The sequence below is a fragment of the Cryptomeria japonica genome, chromosome 6, assembly GCF_030272615.1.
Source record: "Cryptomeria japonica chromosome 6, Sugi_1.0, whole genome shotgun sequence".
In the NCBI taxonomy this organism is placed as follows: Eukaryota; Viridiplantae; Streptophyta; class Pinopsida; order Cupressales; family Cupressaceae; genus Cryptomeria; species Cryptomeria japonica.
The window spans coordinates 361,630,891-361,637,758 of record NC_081410.1 but is presented as its reverse complement, the minus strand read 5'-3'; positions in this window follow the sequence as shown (position 1 = coordinate 361,637,758).

Genomic DNA, 6,868 nt, shown 5'->3' with positions numbered 1-6,868 from the left:
GGGCCATTTGACTCCTGGTGACGGGCCTATGACTCATAAACTGGCTGGGATGTGCTTTTTTCTTTTTTTTCCTAAGGTAATGGTCCCACCAGGCGTGCCAGAAAAAGAACTATTGACTCTAAATTTTTCTCTGGGGACGAATAGCCTTATGGGAAATTCAATGTTGGGGGACCAACTCATGCAAAGAAACACTGAATGACCTCCGGGATTGAGAAGTCGACTCTTCCTTGGGTTTTAAGGAAAGGGAGAGGAAACAAATACTTTTTAAGAAAATGAGATGCTAAACACTTAGGTGATATGCCATATCATTAAGGGGAAATGAACCAACAGAAATCAAGGAATATTTGCGAATTCTATAAGCATCTAAGCCAAGGACATAATCGAAACCACAACCAAATTTTTTTGAAAACATAAGGGACACATTCATCACGCATTCACTAGATAACAAGTATAGAAAAACATAGTTTAATCAGTGAAGTCTTAGATAAAATATTTCCAAAGTTTGTCAGAATTTTCAACAACAATAGCACAGAAAACACTATAAACAGTAAGCCAAGAGAGACATCATAAAGGCCATAGGCACAATCTGAATAATCTTCTTATAGAAAAACTCAAATAGTTTTTTAAAGGCTGGAAACGAAAGAAAACTCCTACTTAGCAAATTAGACTGTTCTTCTGCTTCTAAAAATCTTCTTTGGCAATAGAGAAATCTGCCCTTAAATAGGCCACCGCTCCTAAAAATAGCTCTCCTAAAAATCCAAAACTGGCACAACCTCCTTGGAACAGAAAAACATGGTGTGTCACAACAAAGGCCGCACCCAGCAAAACAAACCCTACAACTCAACCTTCTCCTCTAATAGCCTAGAGGTTACCCAGAACTGAAAAGATTCTGTCAGAAGAGAAAGGACTGCAGAAAAGGGGACCGTTGCGAGGAATTGCTTGCAAACTGCACAGACAAGTGGGCCCGCCCAAAAGAATAGTCAGTAAGAATTTCCATTTGTCACTCTCGTGCTGCTTCAAAAATTGGACACCAAAGACGAACCGAGGGAGCAACGTCAGGCCACCAAGTGTCACGCAAGCTCAGCCCTGTTGGCTAAAAAAAATAACAATCACAACCAGGCCCGCCAAGAAACTTACATCGAGGAAAAAAAAGGTGAACAATTATATTTTTTTATGAGATACCAACCATCCCAATTATGGTTTATCTTTACATTAATCTCCTCCTCCCTTCCTTTAGGCCTTAAAAAATTCATGATTCTATCTGACAACCTTGAAGGTTTATGGCCAAATAGACCATACATTTTTTTAACAAAATGTTCCTCAAAATGTAGGTACTCGGCATGCTCGTAACCATAATCCCAAATAGAGGTCCATTCCTACACTAGCTACCTTATTCCTTTCTCATCAAAGACCCTTATGTGTGGCTCATCACTCCAAAACCTATTCCTTTGTCCCTCAAATAATAGCATGTGCATCAATAGGGAATACCATCTAAATGTGATAACTAAACTATCCCTTTGAATACCAATCAGGGCATTATGAATCCCCTCTTCTAAAAAGTGAGGATAGTCAAAAATTATATTTTCAATAGTACATTGAATATCACAAACCAACAATGAAATTTGTTCAGGCATATGCAAGCATCCCTCAAAACCAAGAGCATAATATGTCATTTGAAAATATTTGTGAAATAGATCAATACTATAAGGTGCTGGATCTTCTCTCTCAAACATTTGGAGTATATTATGTAATTTGGGCCTATGAATTGGTAGCCACTTTCCTCTATACATTCCCTCCACACTATGGTATTTTTCTCTCAATCTTCCCAAGTTAATCTTCATGTCATTCCTTGTTACATCCTCCATACCAAACACTTGGAAAATTCTAGCTTTGTTTATTGTCAGCAAAGATCCTCTATTCGTCGCCTTAATAGCTCTCTCTCTAGGATCATATTCTTTTAAATTACTCTTATCAAGTCCACATTTACAAAGACATTAGGGACTACCAATCGAGCCAGCCCTAGCCTCCATGGATTACACTCATAATCTTATATATTATATTTAATGTGAAAATATTTGAATATATTATATCCTCTGATGGGAATATAACTTTCCTTACAGTTCCTCTTAGAGTCATGAAATCTCTCTACATGTGCTTTAGTTCTTGGTCATTGAGTAGACCCTAGAAATTGAGCAAGTAGGTCTTAACATAGGTTCAATTCTTTCTTTTTTCTTGTAGGTTTTGGGTCCTTTGGTGCAGAGGCTTTAGATGAAGTTGACATGATCTATGACTTGTCAATTTCATGAAAACACCCTAAAACTGATAGCAATGATATATAGCTAGGGTTTCTAATTTTTGTAACTTCTAACTTTGAAAAATTATACACAGATACAAGAAAACAAGAGAGGAACCAACTCAGTATTTAAATTCTCTTATTGAAAATTCTTCTTCTTCTCTACAACACAATCTCTAGAGCTCAAACCTGTAATGCCCACCAAAATACCCTAGAGAAATACACTAACTAACATACAAAAATAGGGATAACAATTTTTTTTTTAAAACATCTATACATGCATCCAACATAATAACTTCTCATGTGCTTCATTATCTTAATAGTATTAAATCAATATGAACATGAACACCATTAAGACACACAAGCAGAATTAAACACAACTGCATCAGTAACATCTAACTTCCCTAGGACATCTCAATGCCATTACTTAAACTAAACACTTAAAAATTCCTAAACATGATAACATATTTATTTTCCATTATCCAAATTCAGTCTAAACTTACTATCAATAATTCCTTCACACAATCATATATGATCTATTACTTAACCCAGGATGATTACATCTCTCTATGATTACTCAAGCCATCCCATGATGAGGTTCAGTTAAAACACCAATACCAAATGTTCCTAAACCCAACCATTCATTCCTTTTAACATGAAATAACCATTTCAATGCCAATTACCACATTATTAAATCATAACAATATAAACTAATTACATGATCACAACCATACACATGATACATCATTTTTCCTAATAACATCTACTAGATACATGAATAAAATGTCTTTTATAACAATGAGCATAGCTCTCAAACAATTACATATACATGTCTAATGAATCATGATCAAAAAGATGCTATGAATATCCATCCATGAGATAAGGAGATAAAAGATCCACATCCATGCAAAGCATCCAAGAAGAACATCCACTAAAGAACATCCCAATGGAAGAAAGGCACCAACCACCCAACCATGTGGAACCAAAGGAACCACCCCCCATGCTAGGAGATGACAACATGGGAAATTGGGGTAGAGTCAGTGATGATGCGAACATGGGAAATTGCATCTTCAGCCTTTATGTATTTCTTTTTCCCATCTTTCAACATTGATGCAAGGACTTCAAAATTGACTTGTATTTCTAGTAATTTATCAAATACATTCAAATCTAACTTAATCATTGAATCTAGAAGATGAGAACCTTTTTATTTCAATCAAGCAATCCACTCATCCACTACTCGACCTTTGATGCCCACCTGTTCCACCTTCTTGAGAGATTCAATATCTATTGAAGAAACAATTGTCTTAATTTTCTAGGAATATTGTGTGACTTTGAGAAGCACGCTGGTTAACTGCTCACATTTTTACTTTAATTCATTCTTCTCATTTCTTTCTTGATCAAATCTTCGCATCAAAGAATTTAAAGCAATTTGGGAATCTAACTTGACACTTTCATGTGTCTCCACTCCAAGATCTACAGTCTGCATAGTATAATCCCTAGGTTGTATATTATCTGTATTCTTGTTTGAAGAAGCACCATAACCTCAGCGTATTTCCTTTTGGTAGTCGAATCTACTAGTACCCGAGAAACAATCTTTATCTTTTTAGTACCTTTGGATTTGGGGGGAGCCAATTGTTCATAATCAAATTCATCCAGTGAAATTACATGTTTCTTTCTTGTGGGTGCTACTAAATCCATCCATGGTGATAATTATGTGTTAGTGAATGGATTTGTGGCCTCTTGTTAAGTATCAACCAGTATTTGAGGAGCATTCTGACTTGAAGTTGCAGCAATTATAGACTTAATCATTGGTGCCAAGGTTGTGGCATCTAGTGATATGCCAACTGATGTAGCAATGGTAGTTGCTATTGATGCCTCCTTTGTAACAACTATGGATGGAAGAATGGATGGTACAGTAGTGGTAATCATAGTACTCACACAGAGTGGAACTTTAGCTATGATTGTCGTGGAAGGTAAAGGCACCATCTATTGTTCTGTAAATGCTTGCTCCATAGTTTCAGTAAAATCCAAAATTGAGGATTCAATAGTGGATGAAGGAATATCATCCAAACTGGAGAAATTAGACAATGTAAAATACTGTTGAGCACCCTCCGATTGTGGTATTTCTATATTCAACTCTTCATCATTATATTCCTCATCTTCTTGATCTGAGTCAGATTCAATAGAATGAATAATAACCTTTGTATGAGTTGATACCTATGAAGTGGTGGGAGTATTGCTCTCTCCTTGATGAGCTCATTCTTCAACCTGTATTTCCTCTTGACGAGGAATTTCGCCTTCTTCTGGTTCTTTTTCTTTCGCAGTTTCTTCGATAGATTGTTGCTCTATCTCCTTTGTTGGTGTCTCTTGTACTACCGAAGAAGATTCACCTTTCTTAGACCCTTTGATTGTGAATTTGATTTTAGGTACTTTTCTCTTAGATTGTGTTGAAGGGACTGATGGTGGTGCTTGTAGATTTGCTTTGGTTTTGGTCCTCATTTCAGCTATAGTTGTTTTACCAACTGGACCATCACTATTGTCATCATCACCAAAACTGGCAGGAAGTTGTTTCATTCTGATCTTCTTCTCTAACAACCATGCATTAGTATCTGCCAAAATAGGAACAATTCTTTGAGTAATGGATTTACTCTCCTTTTTTTACCATTGAATAGGTGGTAGTGGGGAATCAATAATCTTTCGTTTAAAATAGACTAGGTCTATTACATAATCAATTTCCTCCATGGTCATCAGGATTTTGGCCAAATCCATATTTTCAATTTACTCCAATGTTAGGCGACTAAAATCCATTTTTCTCACATCCTCTACATCCTAACAATCAGCCCATACATCTTCAAACCTAAATACATGAGTGTAATTTCTTTTGAGTTTATTCTTCATTCCATGAAAATTAAAATTATTTTGGCTTTGAATCTTATAGTATTCCATTTCATTTCTTCTTCCATGTTCTTAGCCTTGGGATTTATTGTAACTGAATATCAACCAATAGATTCTGGAAACTTTAAGCCAGTCTTATGAGCCTGTGACTGCTTTTCATGTACATAAATCAATTGTCAGCATAACTCCATGAGTATAATTTTATCAGATGGATATCTGGGTAAAATAAAGGGTTCTCCTATGAAACATCCTATGCGGATGTAAGTGAACATGGAGAACTGGAGAAAGACGCATCCAAAATGAGAAACCTTATTGTATTCTACCTCTGAAAGTCCCTTCTTTTGTAAGTCCTTATCAAACATACATTTCCATACAACAAAGAATGCATCATTGACTCTTCTGAAATGACTTCCTTGATTATTGATTGTGAGTTGATCATAATAATTCCAAACAGGCACTAATCTCCTATCACCCTTTGTAGACAAACCTGGATATTGCCTCATGGAGGTGGCTGCATATACAAGGTATGAGGTCATGTAGAATTTCAGTGTTATTTTGACTTCTTTCAATTGTGCACATAGTGCATCACTGATCTGTTCACCCCAATCTATCTTGGTAGCTCCTTTCCTAATTATATTCATATAGTAACACATCCAGCTTTGAAAATAGTGATAATCTTTCAGGCCTTTTACCCGTGCCAACATGGTAACCATATCATTATATTCCTCATTGAAGTAACTTCTATGAAAATAATTTGGCCATCTTGAAGTGGTGGAATTTCTAGCAGTAGAGAGAAAAACTGTATTAATCATCTTCTTACACTTTGCCTCATTTTTCTCAAAATATTCTTTAGCGCTTTCCTGAGTAATGTTAGCTAATTCCTCAACTAGAGAGCCCTTGAATACACTGTTAAATAAAACATTGTCTAATGTCATAACCACATTCTGGTCGATATCTTTTACTTGTCTTGTATTTGGATCAAAATGATCTGCCACTGCAAGTACAAAGTCTAGATCATGAGTTGCGACGGGGAAGGAAGCATATTTTTGTAGCTCTGATTTGATCAAGTTTGTCAAGTGTGAAGGAGATTTCTCAACTTGATCAATGAAATCCTACATATTTACATGACCAATTTTTGTATCCTTTATCTCCTCGATATTGGAGTCAACTGAGCTTTCTGGATACATATTCAAGTATTTATCATACTTGTACTTCATCTTTTTTGTCGATGGTTTATTTGGTGAGGATTCTAATTGACTTGAGGAAGGCTCTGATTTGTCTTGAGAGGGCTTTGACATTTGCAAAGTACTGTATCCAACATCAAGGATTAGCTTTTTTGACAATCATCATCATTAGAAAACCAAATTTTATCAAATGGACCAAGAATTCAGAGTTAAAATGGGCTTGGGAGAAATATTGTCGAAAACTGGGAGGTCGGAGAAAAAAGTCCAACCTGCCCATCAAGAATCAAAATTTGCACATCAGACTTTAAAGTTTGATGTGCAGGGGTAAAACGTCTTTATTGCATATCGAACTTTAAAGTCCAATGTGCAAGTTGGAAAAAAGATATTTGCACATTGGACTTTAAAGTCCAATATGCAATGATAGTATGCAGAAACAGTATGCACACCGGACTTTAAAGTCTGGTGTGCAGGGGGAGGAGAAATGGTCGACATGTCG